The sequence below is a fragment of the Notamacropus eugenii genome, chromosome 1 (assembly GCF_028372415.1).
Source record: "Notamacropus eugenii isolate mMacEug1 chromosome 1, mMacEug1.pri_v2, whole genome shotgun sequence".
NCBI lineage: Eukaryota > Metazoa > Chordata > Mammalia > Diprotodontia > Macropodidae > Notamacropus > Notamacropus eugenii.
Window position 1 is genome coordinate 197214446 of NC_092872.1, and position 26412 is coordinate 197240857.

A 26412-nucleotide genomic window follows, 5' to 3' on the forward strand; every position below is an offset into this window, starting at 1 on the left:
GATTTGTTATAGAATGGACTGAGAGGGTCTGAAATTCCCCCAACACTGCACCAGGATTTTCCCTGAGACACTTTGCTGGCTCAGATCAGACATATTGTTCAGAAAGCACTACCTATATCTGAATAGACTAGCTGATTCCTTCTGTCCCCTCCCCCAACACTGATGCTGTATCTTCATGCATTGAGCCAGGAATGTTTCCAGAGCCACAGGGACTGTAATTCAAGGTCAGCCTGACCTGTCTACACAGAAGTGCAATTAGTAGGGACCTGCAAGTATCACCAGAGGTTTGTACTACTTGTAGAGATTGGTTTCACCAATTTAGTTGGAATATAAGTTCTGATTGGAATGATTCCCAGTTCAGTATATCTGGTGAAAAAAATGCTAGGCCTGAAGTAAGGAATACCTGAATTTGAATCTTGCCTGTTTGACCCTGGGCAAGTCACTTGACTTGTGTATAATTTAGTTTCCTCATCTGTAAGATGGATGGCACTTGCCTCATGGTGAGAGGATCAAATGAGAAATATATATGTATGTGTATTTGCATGTGTGTAAATACATATATACACACATGATACTTATATACAATATATGTATACAAATGCGTATGTGTATAATATATATGTTTGCATATCTTAAAGCCCAATATAAATGATACTTATTATTCTTAGACACATTCTGTCATTGTGTAAGCACACACATCAAAAATGCAATTATTCTCAATGTACTAGAGAAGATGGAACACAGGTTGAGTCAAAAGATTTGGGTTTGGGTTCTGGCTCTGCCACTTACTAGCTGTGTCATCTTGCAAAAGTTACTTAAATGTCCTGTGCCTCAGTTTCCTCATCTGTAAGTGGGGATAAAAATACCTTGTGTGACTGTTTCACAGGATTGTAATGAGGATCAAATGAGATTCCTGCACAGGCATAACATTGTCCCAACCAAGGCATCCTTGTAATAATAGCTACAAACTGAGACTGGATGATCTCTGGTCAGGGATTTTGTTCAAAAGATTTCTGAATGGACCTGAAATGAGATTACCATTGAAGTCTCTTCCAAGTCTAAAGTCTGGAGATTCTATAACAAACTGCATCACGCCCTACAGGAATACCATCTAATCATTGCCCAGTTAAAACTTTGCCTCTGGTCCACAGCATATTGCTTTGTTTGGCACGGTTTCTACAGAGCCAGTGAATGCTTCATTGAGCATGCCTCTTCAAATGCTATGTATGAATATACAAAGTAGATATATGTTGGACAGGGATCCTAGGCTGTCTCTGAAATTTTCAGGTTAGGTCTGAGACTAGGACAGAAATTCCAAGGGCAATGTAATCCTACTTCACTGCATACATGCAGTAAGATAATCTTCACAAAGAATCCAGAGAAACATAGGAAGATTTGTATGAACTGATGCAGCATGACACAAGCAGAATGAAGATGATTATATACACATGACTACAGCAATGCAAAAGTGAAGAACACTGAATTGAAACTGAATGCTGGGTAATTTTCACAATTAGGCTTGGCCCCAGAGAATAGATGATACTCTTCTCCTTCTTTTAGTTGAGAAGTGGAAAACTGTGAGGGCAAAGAGGTGCAAATACCATCAGATGTGGTCATTTTTTCAGTTGGTTTTGCTTAAATATTTTTTATGATAAGACAGCTTATTTGGTGGCAATGGTTGGTGTATCTAGAGATGACTATGACATAAAAACAGAAGACATTAATAAAAATTATTTTAAAAAAGAAACCTCAGAGTCATTTCTGAATTCTAATGCTAATAGAAAGGATGAACCTCAACAATGAATCAATATTTTCATAGATCTCATAGATTCTCATAGATTAGTGTCTCAGTTTTACGATGGAGAAATGGACATTAGAAACCATAAAGGCAAAAATTGGGGCAAAGGAGATAGTTATACTTTCTAAAGCCAAAATGTTTCCATAGAGCATTTCTATAAACTTCAAGTCACTTGTATTTTTTCCATTAATGGTGGCTAACTAGGAGCAATGGTATATGAGTGAAAACGATTCCTCTTAAAGTCCTCCCTTTCTTTGTGTGTTTAGATCTTCAGAAGTTTCATTGTTATTTTGTCTCTTCTCTTTGGGGAATCCAACATTGTGGCTTTATCATCTTTTTTTCAGGGGTTCTGAAATCTCTAATTGGACAGATACTGAGACCTGAATTCCTGAGTCACCAACTCCTTGAATTCTCTCTTCTAAGGTAAAAATATGATAACCTAAAATCCTATTGCTGAATGAACATTTGAATGGCATGAATAGCCTTTCAAACCACCACCTCCGTCAACATCAACAGCACAGTCTTCTCCTCTATCGGTTTTTCTCCCCAAAGAAAATAAAATGAGTCAGTCACTTTTGAGAGCCAGCACAATCCTTGAACACAACCTGGGCAGCTGGAGAAATCATAGATCTGTCTTTAGAACCTTTGAGATAGAAGAAGCCTTAGAAATCATCCAGCTCAATCCTCTTATTTTACAGATGAGAAAACTGAGCAGACCGGAGACAAAGTCACTTGCTCAAGGCCATGCCATAACACAATGGGCTTTTGAGCTGCTTGGATTCTGACTAGTATTTGTGACTTAGATATTAATACAGCCTAGTGACCTGAACAAGTAACTGCTTTCCTTCTAAAGGTGCCTAATATATTAGGATATAGATGCTTAGGACCTGGGAGAATCTGGCTCAAGACTTCTATTATTAGTCTACCACATACTACACTCTCAAGAAATGCATACTGTCTATGTGTATATATCTTGCTTAAGAAGCACTGGTGACATCAAACTATCTATTAAATTCAACAATCTTCCCTCGCCACCCCCGCCCCCTCCTGTATCATGGAAAAATGTGTTGTACAGCCAAACATCTGTAGCCTTGGATATGTAATCACCCTCTGTTTTGTTTTGCTCTAGACAAAATGGTGGTAACGCAGAAATTTATGCCTTTGGAATCTGCGGCATTAGCCGTTGTAAATCAGTGTTTGGTGCCCAAAGGTAACAATTACTTCTCTCATTAATAGATTTCCCCAGTCTCACTCATAAAACAACTCTGGAAAAGTCTTCTGGGACAGGGTGGGGGAAGTGCTGGAGGATCATTAACAATCAACTATCCTGGGTGAACTTGGAGACTGGCTCACCTCTCCCCAGGGGGATCGGTGGACAGATGAGAGAACCACACAGATGATGGGGCCACAAGCTCAAGAGTTGTCTAACCCTTCCCTCTAGGGGCCAGGACTGCAGGCCAAGCAGCACTCACTCCCTTCCCCATGTAAATCATCCTAGACACTGGGATTTGTTCGAATAAGATTTTAAAGGGGCCAGGAGGAGGTGTGGTGGGAAGGGAAGCTAGAGTCTCACATAAGGCAAAAATGCCTTAAAATTCTGACTCAGACTCAAGATTCTGGAGTTAGAAGAGACCTCAGAGATCCTGGAACCTAATCCCTTCCTTCATTTCACAGATAAAAAAGCTAAGTCCTAGAGAAAAAGAATAGACCAAGCTCCTACAGCGAGTTAATAATACAGACAGCAGGCTTGATAAAGACAAAAGAAAGCAAATCCTGGAAGGATTTTAAAATATATTCTTGCTAACCACTACAGAAGTTTAGCTCTAATAAGGAATCTCTATAACTGTGTGCCTACTTCCTTCTCCATGAAGGATTTTCCCTATCTTCACTGTACAAAATTGGTCACTGCACTGTATAACACAGGTACTCATTTGCATCCGTGTCCTCTGCAAAGTGGCAGCATATGGTAGGATGGTGTAGTCATGAGGATGCCTTGGAATATCCATGCTAATGAGTGGACAACCAGGGCCATTCCTTTCCTATAGGCACATATTCGTTTAGTAGGACAATAGTATATGGTCTCACATACGTCCCTTCTGGTCTCTGGCCAAAATCTGGCACAGAGAGGTCAAGCAATGCTGCTGGCTCACCTAGCAAAGATAAAGATACTTCTCAGCTCTTAGCTTGTAGGCTTCTAGGGGTAGGGAGAGGGAGTGGGGAACAGGGAAGCTAGAGATACTGAAGAGGAATGAGAACAGCTCTTGATGCCCTGTCTAGTTAGAACTCTCAAACCTCTGGGGTGGAGATGTCTCTTGCATCTTTTTCTCCTAATGGTACCAATCTTTGACTCCCTTCCCTTTAGTACCCCTTAGTGTACCAGAAGCAGAGATTGGATTTCTTCTGGGGGGAGGGGAAAAAGAATTTAATGATACTTTAAAAAACTGTCAAAGTCATTTCCTAATCAGTCAATGAACAAGGTATTCCAAAAAGTCTTAGTGCAGTTTTAAGCTTTAATAGCTTAAATAGCTTAAAAGCCGTAATAAGAATTTTGGGATATTCTGTATTTATTAAGTACCTACTTTGTGCCAGGCAGTGTGCTAATCTCTGGGGATACAGTAAAATGCTTCCTTTTAACTAAGAAGTCATAGTTAAGCAAAATAAATCAACATAGTGTCCATGTCTAATAAGGTAAGCTTTTTTCTCTAGTTGTGATCTGCCATCTTTCTTTCTGCCAAGAGGCATGAGTCAGGCTTCATTATCAGTCTAATGAAGACGTGATTGGTCACTGCATTGATCAGTTCTGGAGTCCTTCAATATTACTTCCCTTTACTGTAATGCAGTTCTGCTTACTTTACACTTTATCAGATTGAATTCTTCAATGGAAGTTTACTAATAGAAGTTCAACTTCAATAGAAGTTTACTATTGAACAAAGCAAAATGAAGTGCAAAGTTGCCAATGAAACAAAATTAAACATAAAGTACAGAGCTGCTGAGTTACCTAGCATTGACACTTGTTCTAAATTATTGTTTAAAATGAAGGCCCTTTTCCGGCTGTCACAGATTCCTGGTCTAACCAGTCCTTGTTCCTTCTCCATATTCTCTGGGACTGGCCTACTCTGTGACTAGTCCGATGTCATTCTGCCTTGTTAATAGGACATTTTTTTAACCTCTACTCAACTTGTAACTTCTCCACTAATGTCCTTTTTGGGTCTTTTCCCATCAACTTTAAAGGTCCATTATTTTAAACGCACACCATCCATCTTCCCCATTAACCCCTTCTTTGATGAGCAGTGACTTCCCTGCCCACTTCCCCCATCAGGGAAAGGTTTACCAGAAACCCCACACAGAATACTCCAGATATAGGATATATACAACCCTTGCCACATCCATCTACCCCCATTAGACTCTCTTGTTCCAAGTAAGTTTGTGAAGATAAGTTCTTTTTTCTTAGGTCAGAAACAATATTCTCCAAATATTTTCCTTATGAAATTAGCATGTATAACAAACTGAAAGACCCTTCCAAACATTGACAGGGAAATATAGACAGGTAAGGTTGTGTGAAGTAGACACAGGATTAGAGTCAGGAGGTCTGCCCTGGGTCCTTTCCTCAGGATTACTCTTCCATAAACACAGTGAAGGCTCCTAGGGAAGGCCCTTGGGAAGACATGACTCTGACTGTTATTGTTGATAAAGAGAAAAATCATTGTCGTTCTCATGTTCAAAATATTGGTAAAATGCCAAGAAGAGAGATTGTTGCCTAGCTTTTCTGAGTGTCTAAAGGTGCCCATGAAAACCAATGGAGTAAAAAGAAGCACCTGTCTGGCAGGGCTGCTTACATTGCTTCCCTCAAGGAAGTAGATCATGACTCTGAATGCCAGTGTTAGAGTGCGTAGAAGAGCTTTGAGTGTTACATGTTCATAGGTTCCCAATCCTAGGCTGTGAGGAATCATTCTCCCTATCCATGCAAACAAACACATGTGCATATATGTATTATATATGAATATAAACTTATCTATATATGTAGGTATATATGTCTACATTTATCCCTTCCAGATCACCAGAGTTAGGGACATGGTGCGCCACCCCCCTTGGCCCCTCAGCTGGACAAACCCCTAAAATTTCTTGGCCCTCTTTTTGTATTAGAAAAGTCTCAATTTTTTCTTTTTCTTTTATGGGGAGTTACAGTACCTTATGATAAAATTTGAGTTATCTGCTGACTTTCACATGTCATCTGCAGCTTCTGCAAAACTCCCTCAAAATTCCCATTTAATTCCTTATACCAACTAGTGATACTATGAAACTGCAATGGGGAAAGTGGCGATGTGGAAGGAATAACTGTATATTTCCAAGTGCGTGAGTGAGTGCGTGTGAGAGAGAGAGAGAGAGAGAGAGAGAGAGAGAGAGAGAGAGAGAGAGAGAGAGAGAGAGAGTCCTAGACAGAAAATGACTTGAAACCTTGGGATTTACTGTCTATCTTTGCCGGTGCTTTACAGGTCACATGACATGGCTTAATTACACTGAATGTTAAAGGTTATTCTACCTCTGGGATGTTTCCCAGGTTGAAGGTGCCTATGGAAAATTAGTTTATTCATAAAACAAAGTGTCTGGTTACAACCTCATTTTTATTTTTGGAATGGTGGTGGGTGTGTGTGTGGGGGGGGTGAGGTTGTTCCGAGAGGCATCTTAAGCTTATGGTGGAAAATTATCTGTTAACTTCATAGAGGTGTCAATCGAATGTTTCATCTTCAAAAGACAGATAGCTATCATGCCCAGGGGTTGAAAAAATTAAAAGGGCCTTCGTAACATCTGATAATCAGCCAGACAGACAAAGGTCAGCGTTGTGAAGGGAAAATCCAAGGTATTTTGTGGTTATAGCTTTATTCTTTGGATTTTTCTTGGGGAAACTATGTCTTGTTTGGGTCAAACAAAGTTAACATAGATGAGCTGGAAATGGGGGGGACAGTTTAATTTTAATTGGGAAACGTGATGTTTACTTAAACAAGTAGTAATAATAATGAATAGCATTTATATAGTGGTTTAAGGTTCATAATATGCTTTAAAAATATTATTTCATTTGATCCTGACAACCCTGAAAATATAAAGATGATGAGACTGAGGCAGAATAAAGTGTCTTGACCACATCATACAGCTAGTAAGTACTTGAGGCCACATTTGAAGTCAAGTCCTCCTGACTCTAGATACAGTCCTCTACCCCTTGCACTACCTAACTACCTCTACGTTTGGGGGAACCATATATACGAAAGAGGGGCCAAAATGTAAGTTATTCTGCTTATAGTGGATTTCCATACATCCATGACCTCATTTTCTACTCCCTAAGAATGCTGTTTATAAGTCATTCATATCTTTTTGCCTTGTGTTGAAGTGGACATTATTTCCCCTCCCCCCCAGAGTCCCTGGGTTGAGAAATGTTTGTTGAGTTTCTAGGCAGGGTTGGGCCTAGTAGCCACTTACTGTTAGTGGCTACACTTTCTGTTGTACCCCTTTGCCTAGCAGCTGCCTGGGCCCCCATCTCTGTTGTACCCCTTTGCCTAGCAGCTGCCTGGGCCCCCATCTCTGTTGTGCCCCCTTGCCTAGCAGTACCTAGGAACCCCTGTCAAAACTGTTCTGTGAAAAATGTGTGCTATTGGAACCACAAGGCTGTACTGGGAGGTGCTAAGATGCTTAAAAGGCACACACACCTTTGTTCAGGGCTGCCTCTTTGGAGGACAGCCGCCGGCTGATAAAGACGCTCCCAAATTCTCAATTGACTCTTGCCTGTGCCTGTCTCAGTCTGTCCATTTCAGTGTGATTCTTGGGGTCGTAGATTTAGAGCCACAAGGGACTTCAGAAACCATCTAGTTCATTGCTCTCTTTTTACAGATGAAGAAACTGGAACCTAGAGGAATTAAGTGACGTGACTAAGGTCAGATGTATAATAAAGAGTAGATTCACACTTTGAAATTCAGTCATCTGGCTTCTGACCCAACACTGCCATTTACTGTTATTCTTATTATTTCTAGTGAGACCCAGATCTCTGATTTCATTGCTCTAGGGAACTCTTCTTATGGAAACTCCCTCTAGTAAAGTGTATCAGAATACATAAGTAAGTTATAGTCTTAGGGACTTGCCCAGTGAACAGAGAGGTTGAGCATTAAGTATCTGTCAGAACTTGAACCCACATATTCCAGACTCCAGGAGTATTGACCTTTTAACCACTATTCCACAGAGCTGATTATCCATGTCTCGGCATGACATATATGTATATAATATAATCTATAACATAACATAACATAATATAATATAACACAACATAACATAATATATAAATACATATGTGTGTGTGTGAGAGAGAGACAGAGAGTCAGAGACAGAAAAAGAGAGAAGAGAGAGAGAGAGAGACAGACAGACAGACAGACAGAAAGACAGAGAAGGAGAAAAAGAGAGGGTCTCAACAGCACCTTCCTTTATCTGGTTGCTGTGAGGTTAGGTCTTATAACCAGATGTGACACATTCAGTGACCAGTCTGTCAGAGCATCCAGAGGCCAAGTGGTCTACAAAACTCAAGCCAAAGACTGTTGTTCCTATCTGCTACCCACCATTGTCTGGCAGAGTGACTGGTGAATATTTTAGCTGACAATGACAAGAACAGGGCAGGTATTAAGAGGTCTGCTCTTCCCACAGCTTGGCATGCAGCCTAAATCCACTGCTACCTGAAATGATGCCAACCTGTTCAGCACATCTGAATTTACAACTAATCTCTTATTTACTATCATAGTATCTACAAAGCCAACACTTGTAATGGGCTTTTTATTCTACTCTACTAAGTATTGTTGGGGAAATCTGCTTTTGCAAGCCTCAATTAGTCTATTTATTTATTATTTTTATCTGTAAAAAAAAAAATAAAGAGGATTATTTGTGACATTGTTCATTTGGTCCCTTTCAGAGTCTTTGATATTCAGGGCAAACATTGAAGAGTTTCAGGGTTGGGAAGGAAGGGTTTGGGGGTGGGGAATGAGCGGGGAGATTCAGTTTGCTTGAGGATTTTTCCAATCTGCAAAGCTATGATGACATTCAACTTGACTATGAGTTACATAGCATTAAAAAGGAAGAAAAAAAAGCAGTGCAGTGGTTAAAATCCAGACGCCCACAGTTATTTCTATTTGCAACGTTCTGGCCATGTGTGTAGTGATACATTGAATCACTTACTTGCCGGCTGAAAATAACATATGTCTGTCCCAAGTGCCAGAGGAAATTGTAGTGCTGATGAATACGGCAAGGATACATATTTAGAGAGAGGGAAAGAAACATGTTCTTTGTACACCCATTGTGTTAAGATACAAGCCTTCCTTTCTTCTCACACGTAACGAATAGCAACCAAACCCACCGGAAAACAAATGTGCGATGGGCCAGGTCCAGGACTCTCCTCAGTGACTGGGTTTGCTTGGGCATGTTTTTTGGTCTAATAATAAGGTTTTTTTGAATGTAGAACCTTGTTATTTTCAGTTATATCTAAGTTGTGATTCACAACAAAAATTTCAGTGTCGATGATAAAGAATTGATGATCATCCTCTTTTGTGTCTTGAACCATGGGACCTTTTAAACCCCCCTGTAACCCTAGTGCCCAACAAACATTCTATTTCAGTCTTACTACCGGAAGTTCACCATTATATAATTCCAAACCTATCACTCCTCCTTTCAAGAAACTTCTATGGCTCCCTAGTTCCTCTAGGATACATACAAATGCCTTCATTTAGCATTTAAAACCCTTCACAATCTGTCTCCAGCTTAAGTTTTCCAACTAATTTTGTATTAACCAAACCACCCCTCCCACACATATACAATACTGAGTTTCAGCCAAATTCTTCAACTTGCTCCAACCTGTATAATGTATTCCACTGCCCACTTTTCTTCCTTTGCTTACGCTGTCCCCTGTCTCTATAGTGTATGCCCTCCTCACCTTTCAGACCTCTTAGCGTCTTCTTTCAAGGTTCAAATCAAGCACTGCCTGGGAGTCAAGGCCTCTCTTGACACCCCAGTTATTTGTGTACTTTCTTCCTCCCTGACCCCAAGGCAATCACAATAATTATAATGCATTTTGTACCTTTTTTTTTTTTTGCATTAACTTATGAGCTCATACAATGTTCCCCAACAGAGTATAAGTTCCTTGAGGATAGAGCTAATTTCATTTGATTATTTTCTTGTCATTAGATTCTTATGTAATGACCTGGCAAGTGGGAAATCCTTGATATATCCTTATTGAATGAATGAATATAATACTTAATGGTTCACAAAGTACTTTCCTCACAACTATTCTGTGAAGTAGGTAGGAATTGTTGCTTTCCATTTTTTACAGATGAAGTAACAAAGGCTTAGCAGCTAGGTGGCAGAGTGGATAGAGTGCCAGACCTGGAGTGAGTTCAAATCTGGCCTTAGACATTTACTAGCTATGTGACCCTGGGCAAGTCATATAACCCTGTTTGCCTCAGTTACCTCATGTATAAAATGAGCTGGAGAAAGAACTGTCAAACCATACCAGTATCTTTGCCAAGGAAACCCTAAATGTGGTCACAGAGTCAGACGTGGTTAAACAACAACATAGGTTCAGGTTTAAGTGACTTGCCTGGTCACACAGACTTGGCAGATCTGGGACTCAAAACTAAGACCTGTGACTCCAAATCTAATAATTTTTACACCATACCTCACTATGGACTTCATATAGGGTATGCTTTTTAAAGCCCAAATATCTCTCAAATGCTAAGGCAACTTATACAAACGACTTCATTTAGTCTTTGGGGGAAAAAAACATTGAATTTAGTCAGACAACATTTTGGGGTTGTATCTCATACTAAATAACCAGTTTTACTTCATTTTTTACATTTTAACTAGTTGTTTTTGATGCCATCAGATAAAGCCTAAAACCATTTCCCTGAATAACTTGGCTTGAATATCCACACAGAACAAGAATTTAGGGGATTGAATTTATGTGTCAGGCAGGTGGTTAAACTAGCTGGTCTCAAAGGTCCCTTCCAGCTCTGACATTCTATGATTTTATGACTTAGCTGTCTTCCATCTCCTTTCTTGCATGGTGTCCCTGGGAACTTTGAGCTAAACCCTAGGCTCTTCCTGGAAATTGAAAAGCACAGCCTAGCTGGCATATATACCAAATTTTCAGATGACAAGATTTGGATGGAGAGCTCATATTTTGGATGACAAAGTGAATAAGAACTAAGCTTTTAAAGTTTCTGTGGCTTAGTATTGACCTCCTCTGTTGTGCCAGACTACCTACACCTGGGATATTTTGTTCAGTTCTGAGCACCACCACATTTTAGCAGGGATGTAGAAAAGCTGGAGAATGTCCAGAGGAAAGTAACTGGCATGGTCCAGGGCCTTGAGATCATGCCATGAGAGGATCTTTTCGAAGAAATGGGGATGTTTGACCTGAGGAAGAGATGTGGAGAAAATATGACAGCTGTCTTCAAGTATCTGAAGGAGGTTATAGGGCAAGAAGGATTAAAATTGTCCTGTTTACCTGTAGAAGTTAGAACTCAGAGGACCGGGGAGAAATTACTTATTGATAGATTAGATTTGATGGATGGAAAATCTTCCTAGCTCTCACTCTTATTTAGGTTTATGGTAAGAAGGGAATAAGCTTTTTCTTTGATGGAGGGGAGGAGATCTTTAAACGAAAATTGGACGACCCATTATTGGAAATATTGTCAAGCAGTTTCTTGTTCCAGTGTAGGCTGGACTAGATGAACTTTGATAACTCCAAGATTCAGTGATTCTTGGAAAAGCATTACTTGAGATAGCTGATGATAAGTCCTGGGGGCCAACATTCTTAACAGAACATGACCGTAGAGTCATATCAGCCTCATTCTTTCGCCTTTCAGGTAAAGTATCATTGATTTGATCTGCCTTATGATCCACCTTTGATCCACAGCAGCAAGCAGGAATTGTTGCAATCACTGGCCCGTATGACCCAGCCTAGGACGGAATTGTTCATTTAACCTTTCTTGGGTTAAAGCACTAAGAGAAAGCACTAACTAATTCTACGGACTAGCCAAAGAATGATTCTGCATGCAGAAGGTAGCCTAAGGAACTATAAAAATGCATGCAAAGAACTTTTTTGGAGAGAAAAATAGCAATTTACACACTTAAAATCTTATTTTATAATTTGCTGCCCAAGCAAAATCTATTAGTAACAATGCAGCTTCATGGAGAGCTATATATACATATGTATGCTTGGTTAACACATATTTATTAATCATAATCTACTGCACCTCTATGTGTGCTGTATCTTCCATTGGATTGTAAACTCCTTTGGGGCAGGGAAGGTTATTATTTTCGCATTTGTATTCCCAGACTCCAGCACAGTGTTTGTCATTGCTTTTTCCTTCTTTCCTCCCTTCTTTCCTTCCTTCCTTCCTTCCTTCCTTCCTTCCTTCCTTCCTTCCTTCCTTCCTTCCTTCATATTAGAATATTCTGTCCATTATAGAGATGAATAAGACATCTCTGCCTTTACAGAACTTATAATCTAATAGATCATGTGATTCACTTTCATTTATTACATAAATGGGAAAGCTAGTTCTATATTGTTAAAACCAAAGGAAAACTAATATTTCTTTCTCTAGATTATATCATAGTGATAAAATCAATTTTTCTAGGAGAGATATGAACTTTAGGTATTGGGAATGTGTTGGAGTAGATAATATTATTTATTGCTTTGCCATGAAAAGTTTTAGCCACAAACATTCCTTTGGAAGGAAAACATCCTGAAATGCAATAGGGAGAAAACATTCAGAGAACATCTGAAAATACAAGGAATGTCACTAGTTAGAATATAGTCTAGGATGGTCAAAGCAGATGAACAAATAGCTCTCAGGAGAAGAACTGCAAACGATCAACAACATGAAATAATATTCCAAATCATTAATAATAAGAGAATTGCACATCAAAACAACATTGAGGTAGAACCTTGCACCCAGAAAATTGGAAAGGATAATAAAACATGAGAATAATTAGTTTTGGAGGGATTATGGGAAGATAATATTAGTGCTTATTGGTGGAGTTGTGAATCAGTACAACCATTTTGGAAAGCACTTCAGAATTATGCAAAATAAGTGACTGAAATCTCCATACTCTTCAACTCAGAGGTTCCACTACACTTATATGCCCCAATGGAGGTCATTGAAAAGAAAGAAGTTCCCATATACATTAAAATATTATAGCAGCACCTTTTGTGATCTTGAAGAACTGAAAACAAAGTAGGTACCATTGCTTCAGGAAGGGTTAAACTAATTGTGATACATGAATTTGATAGATTTAGTATGCTCTGAGAAATGAGCATTATGATAATTATAGAGAAGCATGGATAGATGTACATGAATGAATGCAGAGAAAAGTAAGCAGAGACAAGCAAACATATACGTGACTATAACAATGTAACTGGAAAGAACAGCCACAAGACAATGAGAAATTAAGGTCACTAAATTACAAAGGACAAGCAATTAAGAAGATACCCCACTCCATCCCTCTGTAGAGCTAAGCGGTCTAATGGGTGTGGTACATTGTACACACTTTCAGATTTTTTAAAAAAAATTACTGATCAGTTTTGCTCAGTTTTTTCTTTTTTGTTTAAAAGTATTGCTATATGGGATACCTCTCCAGGAGGGCAAATGGAGAAATACTGGGGGAAATTTTGGTTATGTAGAAAAACAAGAGATATCAATAACATTTATTTTAAAATTAGAAAAGAGAGTTATATGAGGGGAAGAGCAATGTATTTGAAGACTGGAGATGGGGAAGCTGCACAAGGATCAGTCTGATGGCATTACCAACAATTTAGTCAGAGAAGGGATGAGGATTGAATGCCTTGGGAGACAATTGAATTAAATCACAAAGCAACTGTAATAGGAAGGGCTTGCAATTCTGTCTTTAAGATTTGGACTTTAACTCCAGCAGGTGAAGAGGGAACATGGGTAATTAGTGTCAAGGAGGAACAGGAGAGGCAAGAGAGAGGGGGGAAGGAGCTAAAACGTGAGACAGAATTTTGAAAAGCATAAACGACATGATAGATGAATGGGAGGAGGGCTAGCCAAGAGCAAATTACAATAGTTCAGCTGGGAGATGACTAAAGCATGAACTATAGGCTTGGCAACAGACAGAGTTAAGTATCTTTCTCTTTTTCTTTTTTTTTAAGCAAAGGTTAAACAAATAATAATAACAAGATTTCGCTAATGCCCCAAGAGGAGCCAGAAAGGATAAATCCACATCAAAGAGAACACCCAGATTTCTAACCTGGGGCATAAGGTGTAGATGGGATGAATTAACCTCAATAAACCAGGAATCTGAGCAGGGCTGAGGTTGAATGAGAAGGCAATCCCAGACTGTTCACTTAAAGGCATTAGCCAATAAGGAGATAGAATAGCAAGAATTTAGAAGAGGAGAGCAACCCTATTGGCCCACTGGACACAGTATCTCATCTGCAGCATTATTATGGAGTAGAAAATAATACCAAAGCTCACATGTAAACCAATTTTTCATCCATGTAGTAGATGGAATTTAACTCTCTTGCATGCTATCAGATTATGCCCTTAAGCATGGGACCTGATAATTGCTTTGGTTACCAGAAATGCAAATGTAATTAATTTTTAAAAAATCATCAACTACTAGACTAGGCTGGATTAAATTTAAGGGGAAAAAAAAAGCCCTCAAAAACCATCTAAACCTTCACAGATAGAGCTTGCCCAACTTTTGGTCCAACGAATGGCCCAAGAAAACCACAAAATGAATAGGCAATTTTAATTCTGGCTACTATTTTTTCTCACCCTTTGTCCCTCTCTTTATCTTTTCTCTTCTTGTCATCTAGCTCATTTCCTAAATCTTAATTACCATTTGAATGTTATTGACAAAATGTTATTGACAAACATTAGTTTTTTTTAAAACCACACTCCTTTAATTACTCTTCCTTGTAGAAGGGCTATGACAAGTTCTACTTTGGATTTTGTCTTAATTTCCTTCAGCTAAATGTCTCAAAGATGGTGAGATAACTGAAGAATGCCTGTCAGTCAACAGCTTTGGAAGGATGAAAATTTTTTTAAAGAGGAGATTCTAAGAAGATAACTCTATTTACCTTTCTCCCCACTCTTTCTTCTTCCTTATACCCAGATCTTTTGCTACTGTATTGCTTCTTTCTACCACACATTTGTGTACTGGATTTGCTCAAAAAGGATTTATATTAGATGAATCAGAGAGAATTCCAAGGGGATTTGGACAGTCTTGGCCTCGCCTATAGAAGAGATGCAAGAAAAGCACTTGTACAGAAATGCAGGGCTTTCTGGGATGGGGAATGTGACATAAAGTGAAGGAAGGGGCTGCCAAGTCATGATGGTCATGAGGGATATGAGTTGGTGGCCAGTGGAGCAGGGTTTGGGGGAGAGAGGTTGAAGAACCTGCTGCCAGCTGAGAAACAAGGAGTTCCAGAGCAAAAGTGGATGCTGTGAGGATCTGATGGCGACATCTGGAATGCTGTACAACCACTGGATGAGAAAAGCTGAGAAAGAGCGAGGCAAATGGAGAGGAAGGAGAGCACAAACCCAAGAAAGAGAGATGGAAGAGGGTGACAGGCACTGGACCAATCCCAGGACTTGTCTATAGTCCACACAAAGCAGGGATCTGGAGGGTTGATGTTGAGGGTTTTTCAGGGAGTGTAACTGGACTAAGTAAGGGGGAATGGGAAAGGAAAGAAATGACCTCATCAGAAAGTGGCCTACTAGTCTTTCTGTGTAAACCAGGATCAGATTTGAGTATTTTTTCTGTTCTTTACATGTCCTTTAGCACACCTGTATTAGGTTTCAATGCTTATTGTTAGCTTGATACTCTCAGGCTTAGTATAATGGTGGTGGGAGATGGGGAGAGGGTGAACCAAAGAGGACCTCAACCTACAAACACATGTAACATTCTCTATCTGATGCCAATCCATATGGTGGCTTGGTAAGCCTACTTCTGGAAAAGCAAGAGGGATGGGCCTGTTCCCTCCCTGTATCAGAGCATGGATATGTATGTTTCACTGGTTCCTGCTGGCATGGTGGCAACCAAGTCTTTAAATTGACTGCTGAATCAGAAGGGAGTGTATATGGAGAGGCAGCAGCCTAGCATGGCTACCTCACCTCCCCCCCCCCCACCCCCAGCAGCTGCCATATGTCTGTGAATGGGTAGCATCAGTTCATTGTATTTATTCTTTCCTTATCTTAGGTAAATGCATATCAGAGATGGAAAGGACCAGGTTATCACCTTGTGAACTCTGGGAGGTAGAAGATCCCTCAAAGGGTCCCTCAAGAGCAGCAGCTAAGTCATCCGAAGAGCCAACTCTGCAAAGCAACCTGTTTGATGACCAACAGGGGTCACTAAGGAGGGCAGTTTGGATGAGGAATGCCTTTCCCCCTTCTCCTTTCAAAGGAGTGGGTGAAATTAACCATGCCTGTCTCCACCGACTGGGCATGCTCAGAGCATGACCTTCTCTGAAGGTATCCCATTCCCCCTCCTCTTTTCTTGCCTTTGAGGGGTGGACTGGAGAAAAAACTCAAAGTCCCCTGGTATAAAGTGACCTGTCTGCTTGGAGATAATGAGATTAGTTTGTGAGAGTCTAGGGCAAAGGTCTCAGTTGCATGAGAGTTCCTTTCTCTGCAAAACTTGAAAGCTTAACAAATATAGATTGTAAATAAAATTCATAAGATGCTTTGAGTCCTGAGGCAAACTGTTGTTTACCAAGGCCAGAAGGCAGTGTCTTAGCTAGTTAAATTTGGGGTAATTTGGTGTAGGCAATTTATCTACAAGTTCCTCTTCTCCATACATCCTATGATAAAAGCATTAATTCAGGATTAAATTAAAATCATATTATTTAGTAAACTTGTTAAAATGCAAATAAAAAGTGAGAAAAATTAAAAAAAGAATTGCATGCATATAGAAATAAAACAGAAAAGAGAAAGTGGAGTAAAGTTATTATTATTTGAGCAATTTCTCCAAATAAGTATAATTCAGTTATTCCTTATTAGACTCCCTTAATAATCCAGACTGATAGCTGGAGAAAGGAAATCTTTCCAGCCACTACAAAACTTACAAAGTCACTTTCTTGAAATATTCTCCATCTGCTGCTGCTGTTGCCGCTCTTTCTCTCTACAAATTGCTTTCTGCATCTCTTTTCAAAGAGATTTTAAAAATTGTCCTTGCAGTGGACTCCTCTCCTTTCTTATCCTGTGATAAATTCCTCCTTTTCTGACTTGGAAAAAGTTGTTGTTGTCATTAGCATTTTAACCCCCTTTGAAAAGGAGTTAGTCAAAGCCTTGCCAGAACAAGTTACAGTAGAAAGCTCAAAATGAACCAAATTTAAATGTTTACAATACCTTTGTGGAATCTGGGACATTATTGAATTATTGAGAAGTCTTCAAGACTGAATATAGTCTCTGGGAACCTAGATCCGTGGTTCTGAGATACATTTTATGTGTGCATTATATTTTCTGGCATCAGGATGGAGGGTCAGCTACATCACTGACTAGACATCAACGATGCTGAAGCTCTGTGCTGAATTTTTATTTGCTTGACTTTTTTATGTCCCTGAATCCTGGTTCCGTAAATGCTAGCATTTGTCCAGGGCTGTCGTAGACTCTAAAATATGTGACTGATTCACATATTTTGCCTTGAAAGAACTCCAGGGGTCCCCCATCCTTTTGCAGATCCAATTCATCATTCTCTTCCTTTTTCAAAGGCTCTCCAGAGACTTAATCCAGGCACATTCTCTTTCTCTCTCTCCAGCTCCTCTGCTCCTCTAGCTCTGTCCTCCGTCCTTCTCCTTAAAATGATCTTATCATTACTGACACAAACATTTTTTCCACTGTAGCAATTCTGCAATTCCAGTATCTCCCTTCATCAATCCTATAATTCTTCATTTTTAAAACTGAATCAAGTAGACATTGACTTCTGTAATCTTTTTGGAGGTAGAAGACATAGGGGAGAAACAGAATAGCAGTTTAAGGTTAGAAGTTTTACTCCTTGGCTATATCTCTTTCTTTAAAAAAAAAGAAACCAACTTTCATCTAAGGATATATTTTGGGAATTTGACTGTATGAATAGGCTAATGTGGGAGAGATGCAAAGTCAGGCCTGACAGAATCAACTTTCTTGGTTTCTAGTCTTGGCTCAGCTATTAACCAGTTTTACTCTCTGATGTTTAGATCATCACATCATAGCATAGATTTAGAGGTGAAAGGGACCTTAGAGATAGTTCAACTCCCTCATTTTGTAAATGCAAAAGCTGGAAGCCCAAAAGTTTAATGACTTCCTTAGGCAGCATATAGCAAATCCAGGGTTCAAATCTGACTCCTTTTATTCCATTGTACTTTGTACTATGTTACTGAACCTTTTGGGAGTTTTAGTTTTTTCTCTATAGATAAAGGGATTTGGGCTTGATCATTTCTGCCATATTTTGCAGCTATCAGATCCCATGTCTTTGGATAAAAGATAGAAGATAGACTTGGACACAGAAAACATCCATTGTAACAACAAAGCTGGTCAAAAGAGGTTTTGATTTGTCAAATGGCCAAGTATTAGTTGTGAGAAATTCTGGTATGTAGTGGTTAGCATGCTGACCCTGGAGTAATGGAAGGTGAGGGTACAAGTTCTGCCTTGAAGTACACTAGCTATAGGACCACTGGATGGACAGGCAAGTTATCTAAGGTCTTGCTCCAATTAAATCAAACAAGCATTTGTAAAACACCTACTGTGTGCCAAACCCTCTGGTTGGTGCTGGGGATCCAAAGATAAAAATATAATAGTTCTTGACCATTCTAATGCATTTGAGCTTAGTGCCTCAGGTAATTCTCTTAATCATGAATATTAATTAATATTATGAATATTAATTAATATCATGAATATTAATTAATATTATGAATCATTGGAAGGAGAAGGAGTTTCTACTCTTAGTTCTCTAGATAACCCACAAAACCCCCAAAATAAAATAAGTAGCACCAATACTAGGCATGTAAAACAGATCAGAAATAAGCATCTCAGGTCACATAGTTGTGGCCCAAGTGGAATCAAGTGAAATTTTGTTCACCGATGATGACAGTAATTTGAGTACCAGTGTCCTTAGTATCAGAATTGACTGGAAGAGACCTCCAGGTCCTAGTTCAAATGCCTCCTTTTACACATGAAGAAACTGAGGCCCAGGAATTGTAAGTGATATATCCAAGGTCATACAGGGAGTAAATATCTAAGGTGGATTTTAAATCCAGGTCTTCTGATTCAAGAGTCCATACTCTTTCCACTGGAGCATGGGAAAGTTCACGCCTGACAAGAATAAGAGTCCACAGTTCACAGGTTCTCTGGAAAGCAGGTAAAGCCTGCAATCTAGAATTCTTACAAACATCTTTTCACCTCATTAAAAAATTGCTTCCACCCTAATAGCTTACATTGGGAGCTCTTAGCCTTTTTAAAAGACATATTGCATGGTCTCATTCTTGTAAATGATAACTCTTATTTTTTTCATTGGAGCACACATTTTACTTCAATTGGTATTTGGGAGGTTGGGATTTTTTTTTCTTACAAAGCTGAACTTGAAAGTAAGCTATGGTTCATTTCATTCAACTGTCTGCACAGTGTCTTCTACTAGAGCATCTAGTTCATATCCCATGCATTTGGTACAGGAAACAAAATAGTAGTTAACCAGTATTGCTCCAGAAAAGCCAGGAAGTACTAAAAAGCTGCATTCTGCATTCAGAATGGTATCCATATTTCTTGGAGATGATTAATCTTGTAACTGGAATCTTCCATTTTCTTACCTCTAGGAAATGTCTTCCTTTATCCCACTGCCCATACTGCTCTTCTTCTCACTAGTCTTTGGTTGGGTAGGACCTTTGTGGAGAATTTATGGGAAAACATAGTGTTTGCACCACCAAGAGGTATGGAATGGTTGCAGTCTTCATTGGTAGAGGGAATTTCATTAATTAGATTATAGATATATTTAAGTACCAAAAAGTACTGTCTAATAGTGTAATGATGGTTGTAAAGTTGGAGCAAGAGTCAATACAGTTTAGACCAGTGTAAAACTCGTAGACACTGGGGCTACTGAATAATGATCCATATAGGCTGCAAATTGACTTTAAAAACTACATGTTAACATTATCTATTTTTTTTTGCATTTTTATTTCGTAAAATATTTCCCAATACATTTTAATCTGGTTTGGGTCATACTCAGGAAAGTTTTAGGCTGCATGTGGCTTATAGACTCCATGTTTGAAACTGACTGGAAAGAATGCCAGTCAGTTAGTTAAGTGCCTACTATGTGCCAGGCACTGTGCTCAGCACTAAGAGTGAATAACACCAGACTAAGAGTCTGGAACCTTGAGTATAGTATTTCTGTGAGACCGACAGGACAGGTATTAGTTCCTTTGCTTAACCTCAGGTAAATCACCTAAACCTCTTTGGGTTTCAATTTTTTCATCTGTAAAATGGGACTAATGATAACTATTCCTACCTATCTCATGGGGTTCTTCAGAAAATCAAATGATAAAGTGTACATTAGTGATGATTCCTATCTCAAAGGATTCTTCAGAGTATCAAATACATAATATATATTAAAGTGCTTTGTAATCTGTTGAAACTTATGTAAATGAAGGCACTATTATTATTAACATAAAGACTATTGAATATCATTGATCTAGACAATTCATAGGTAATCTAAGGGCCAGGAGTGTTTGAGATAAGACAGCTCTGCGAGATCATGGTTGGGAGTAGGAGAGTCTAGAGATGGCTCCTTCTGTAGCAGTGATGGGCAAGTTGATGTGTTGAGCTCACCTAATCCTTCCCCTCCCCATCTGTTTTTGTCCCCACCTGGACAGTTGGAGCGAGCTTATTGGATTACACTCATGGGGTGTTTGTGTGTGTGTTGGGGGTGTGGGGAGAGAATAAAACCAGGGTTTTAAGTTTTCTAATTGGTTCTTCTTCTGGGAATAGGTTTTAAAGGTCTCTCTTTCCTGAAGGTCTATTGTTCCAGAGGAATCCTCCTGGGATCCATCTCTTGTTGCCACACCAGGGATAAATGGTTTACCAATTGCATTCATCCATCGATATCTCTAACTGTTTCCCAAACCCTTTTATCCGTCCTCCCCAATTTCTTGTGCGGTATTTAAGAGCAAAGACAATATGGAGTCTTGAAAACAGACAGCTCAAATGCTTTAGAATAGAATAGTCATATGACTTCTGAATGCTGCAGACAGTACGAGGACAGTATCATCTCCTTAGGTCATAAGCACTTTTGAAAACAACATTACCTTCCCCATTGTTATTTCTCTTGCTCAACAAATATTTGTTGAATACCTATTACATTCAAGGTTCTGGGCTGGCTGATAATAGCATTTCTATAGAATTTTAAGGTTTATAAAGCACTTTACATTTATTATCACATTTGATTGTTAGAACAATTCTATGAGGCTATCATTATCCCTATATTGCAGATGAGGAAACTGAGGTAGAAGAGGTTAAATTCCTTACCCAGAGTCACAAAAGTAGTAAGTGTTTGAGGCAAAATTTGAACTCAAGTCTTCTTGATTCCAGGTCTCATGTTTTAAACCACTGAGCTACCTTGCTGCCTTTGCCAGATTACTAGATAGGAAGCAGCTAGATAGAGAGATCATTTATTAAGTTCCTGCTGTGTACCAAGCACAATGCTAGGCACTGGTGATACAAATACAAGGAAATAAGATAGTCTCTCTAACTTAAAGGCGTTTACATTCCAACAGGAGAAGACAACACACAGAGAAGAGCTGGACCCCTAGGAGTGAACTAGGAGAGAGTACCTGATCATTAGGTAGAGACATCTGGGGGTGAAGTGAGCACCACTGGGACTTCTCGTGAAAGGGTGGCCTGGAGACCTGACAATCTCTCTATGAAGCAAGGTGGAAACTTAAGAAGAGAGCTAAGCATAGAAGGCATCCTCTGCTCAGTGTCTGAGAAGTGACATGGAGAGTAATGGCCATGGGAGCTCAAAGAATGAGATCACTGGGGGTTATGACAATCAGAGGAGGTCTCATGGAGGAGATGCATGGCCGAGGAAGAAGAGAATGGTGGTCATTGGTACAGGGAGGAAGCAGGGAGCAACAGGTCTGGTATCAAAGGATCCATTCAAATCTTGTTCCCAAGCTTATCATTACATATGTCACTATAGGTGAGTCAATCAACCTCCCTGCCTTAGTTTCCTTCTCTATAAATATGATGGAGTTGGACTAAGTGGCACCTGAAGCCCACTTTAGAGCTATCATTATTGCTTTACATATAAAGAGATCTTTAAGATTTATAAAGTACTTTCATCATAACAGCCTGGTGAGGTCAGCAGTATCAGGAGTACTATCCTCATTTTATTGATGACCAAAGTGAAACTGAGAGAGATTCAAATGAATGCTTTAGAGTTCTACCCATAGATGGTGAAAATCATATATATCTAGCCTTAAAGAGCTTATAAGTGTGTGTGTGTGTGTGTGTGTGTGTGTGTGTGTGTGTAAAAGAGAGCTTGTATGTGAGTGAAGCAACATATACATGGAAAAATAAAAACAAAATAATTTTGAGGTTAGGGATGGGGGAGACCACTGAGATTGCAAGTTCCAGATGAGTTGTTGATCTGCAGATCACTGTTGGTGGAGGGAGTTTCCACACTGGGAATTTCCTAACCCAATGAAATTACATGACAAGACCAAAAATGAACAAATAAAGGAACAAATGAATGAATGGATGCATAAATGAATGAATGAAAAATGACTAGCCTAAGTAAGGTCTTGTGACTAGATAAACAGGAGAAGCAGGATTGGAGCACAATTGTTCCAGACCTTTTCATCTCTCCTCAAGTCTCCCATGGAACCCCATTCCCACACCCTCTTTGCTGAAGACCTCACCTCAGATTTCACTCCTCCCCTCCCAATTATGGCTATTTAATGTAAGATTCTTCTTTTTCTTTCCTCCTCATCTCACATCATTCAGACCTCTCCACTATTTCTTCTTTCTTTCTGGTCTCAGATAAAGAGACAGACTCTTCTTGCCAACTTACCACAGACACCCTTGATCCTATCCCCTTTCTTCTATTTCAGCAGATTGCTTCCTCTGACATCTTTTTAATTTTTTAAATTTCTGTCCATCTACTTCCCGCATGGCTTGGGATAGGCAGAATTAAGACTAAATCTTGGGCCCCTAGTTCTTTGTTCAGGGTTCTTGCTACTTCTTTCTGATAAGTCATTTTTGTATGATCTTGTACAAAGAAATTAGAAAGACAGTATGAGGTAATGGAAGCAGTGCTGGCTCACTGTATCTTCTTGAACAGGTCCTTTTATCTGTCAATGTCTCAGTTTCCTCATCTGCAAAATAAGGGAGTTGTACCAGATGGCTTCTGGGGTCCCTCCTAGGTCTAAATCTTTGATCCTAAACATAGATGATATCTAAGTTCTCTTCCATCTCTTATCCTCCATGGCTTCATAAGCTCTATATATTACCAACTCTAAGTGTAGGAGGATGAATTTAGAGAAGGGACAGAGATCAGCATGCACTGATACCAGTGGTTAGACACAGGAATGCATAGAAATGGCAATTAAACATTTACAGGATAGCGGATCAGAGTATGATGCATTATTCTTACTATATGTTGGTGTATTATGGAAAGTGACAGGATAAGCTCCTCAGATAAGTTAAACAAGCCTGCATACATTTGTTGACAGATGCTATAACCTATGAAGTCAGAGGGAAGCAATGTCCAATAGTTGTCGGAAGTGGTTTAAGCATGTGAGATCCTGCAACGAATCAATATTTTTAATTGCAGATGTGAAGTACAGATTAGTGCCTGACAGCTCACTTGTAAATGCATTAGATGGACTGTCCTTCAAGATGAGTTTTTTGTCATCTTTTCTTGTGAAAAGAGATTTATCCCATCCCTTCAAAATCTGTAGGGCATCCTTTTTTTTCTTTGGGTCTCAAAACTATATTTGGTTTGCTTTGAAGATGAATAAAACTGAGATGCTATTATGCGCCGTTCCTACTTTGCAGCATCCAGAAATTCCTTTGCTATTAATATGCCAGAGAAACAGATTTCTTTGATTTTTTTTCAGTTTAGAAGATCAAAAGCTGTCAGAAATTGTTTCAAAAGAAAAATAAATCTTTGGGAAGTTGGATTTGAAATTCTGAGTGGCGGCATCTTGCATCCACCCTGCCCAGAGTGGTATAAGGTGAGAGGTCCTTTGAATGGCAGTCATCATAAAATTGCAGGAAAATAAATGGATGGTGACTTTGCTTGACATCTTGCTCTCTGCCTGGACAGCTATACCTCAGACTTAGGCATTTGCTTTCTCTAGGTCAGTTTGAGAAAACTAGACATAAATGCCACTAAATGATCATCATTCCCACACTGACCAGGAAAATTCATTTTCCAAAGAGCCTCATCAAAGTAAGGGAAAGTAAATCTCCGAGAAAATTAATTTCTTTTCTTAGAAAAGAACTCATAGATTATAAAAGCTAGTGACAAGAGAACTCAATTTTCTTCTTGTGTCTGATTTTAAAATATTATTTCATCATCAATATTTCATCATTAAATTAAAAGATGGAATAGATGATTTTCTTTTTCATTCTGTTCTACAAGAGATCCTAGATTGAGAACTAAAAGGGACCTTGGAGGTCATTTGATCCAACTACCCCCATTTTACAGGTGAGAAACCCAAGGTCCAGAGAAAGAAGTAACTTTCTCAGTCACTCATGGAGTAGGGATTCAAACCCAGGTCCTCTGACTCCAAATCTAGCATTCTTTCCATTGCCTGAAAGAAAGGAAAATGTTTCTCAACCAAGTGATGAATTTGTTCCTCTGGGTATTTGAAATGGAATTCAGTGGGACAAATATTCAGTGCTTACTATGTGACAGGCACCACACTAGGCTGCAGGAGATACAATACTTTGGGCTCACATAGCTTCCTATGTTTTAGGCGTATCAAAGAACTGGCAAGTCCGATGGGAGCTATCAGTTTGAGGGAATTCAAGAAATCTGAATCTATGTGTGCTTGAAGATGATGGGTTACCATGTAAAAACAACAAAAACAAAAAATGAAACTGACGAACAGAAGACAAGAAGGGTTAGGTACTTTACAGCATCAGTCTGTACTCAACCCAGGCCTGCATTGCAGGAAGCCTCCCTTGCAGCTTGAGATGAAGATGTCAGAAATGTATTTTGATTCTTCCCATGTTAAAGAGCTTTCCCATGACTCTATCGGTCCAGCTTGACTGTCTTATAGGCTATCTCTCAGGCCATTTGGGCCAAATGGAGACTCATTTTAAAATAAGGCAACTTCTAATTGTTATATTCTCAAATAAGTAACTACAACAATCTCTTTTGTTTTGTTTTTTGAGGGGGAGGGACCATAGTTCATACTTTTAGTACCAAATTAAAATACTGGCTGCTTTATGAAGTAATTGCTATTTAAACTGCCAATAATGTTTAACATGAATTTGCTCACCATTTCCCATCCTCATACTGTATAATTTATAACACTAAGCCCTTTCAATACTCCAAAATGCCAGATAAACTTTTCTCATTTGCTCTTAATTTGGTCACGCAGGATAATACCAACATCTGAAGGCTCTTTAAACTCCTTTTTAAAATGCATTCCTGTGAGCGCCACCAATGCCACCTCTGTTCCTTGTCATCTTCCATAATTATTTCCAATCCAAAGCGGTCCTTAATGCACTTATTAATCTGGCATTCTCCTCAGTGTGAAGCACATTCAGCTCTATTAATTTTTAAAAACCCTTTTTTTTATGGGGGACTGCAGATGCTTGGCTATTACTGAAAAGCTATTAGAAGTTAACACCTTTCTCTCCCCGGAGACTGGCATCATCCTATGCCTCCAAATGCCACCCTGTTTTACATTATCAGCTGCTAAGACTAAGTATTAGAGACTTAAAAAAAGTCAGGTCTGGTAATGCTATTATTAGCTAATGGCAGAATGCTTGCCTAGTATATGGATCCAGAGAGGAATTTGAGACTGTCCTGCTTAGGGTGTGGAGATCTTTTTTTTTTTTTAACTTGGTCTCCTCAGAGGTCTGGGTCCTTCTTCCCCTCCTCCAAGGATTGCCTAGGAATGCCCTCCCAGGTGAGTGAGTTAGGTTGGTCTGGCCTCTCTAGGAGAGATTATTTGCTTCTCCCTCTCTGGTTCCTTCCACTCCACACTAATGCCTCTGGGACACCTCAGTCATCATAAAATCATAGAGAAAAAAATGGTTGGTGCTGTTGTATTGTAAACACAAAAAGGCAGGTTTCCTGTTTTCTTGGAGATGACATCAGGGCAAAGGAAGACAGATGGCTATTGGCTGTCCCCAGGCCCCTGTAATCCCCTACAGGCCTGGGGGTGGGGATGGGAGTTGGGAAAGAGAAGGCTGATAAAATGATTTCCATTGTGATGGTTCATTTCAGAACATCAGATTTTACAGCCCCAGGCTCTTCTTCCAGGTCAACCACTGTAATGGAGAGAGGACAGAGTTCAGCCTTGGGAGGGGGAAGATGAGCTTTCACAAATGTCAGTGACCAAGCAATTGATAGGT

The 26412-nt window shown here is 39.4% G+C and overlaps 1 long non-coding RNA gene across 4 annotated transcripts in view; it reads left to right on the forward strand.

Moving 5' to 3' along the window:
• Positions 1-22248, forward strand: part of LOC140513772 (uncharacterized) — a 57370-nt gene extending 35122 nt beyond the window's left edge. The window contains exons 4-7 of one of the 4 annotated variants that reach the window (XR_011970337.1): positions 2143-2221; positions 2928-3008; positions 16052-16323; positions 21591-22248. This is a non-coding gene — a long non-coding RNA (uncharacterized lncRNA). Of the gene's footprint in view, positions 1-2142; positions 2222-2927; positions 3009-16051; positions 20761-21590 lie in introns of those variants that run through there. The other 3 variants (XR_011970341.1, XR_011970335.1, XR_011970343.1) reach the window with 3 other exon arrangements.
• The last annotated feature ends 4164 nt before the right edge of the window (positions 22249-26412 follow it).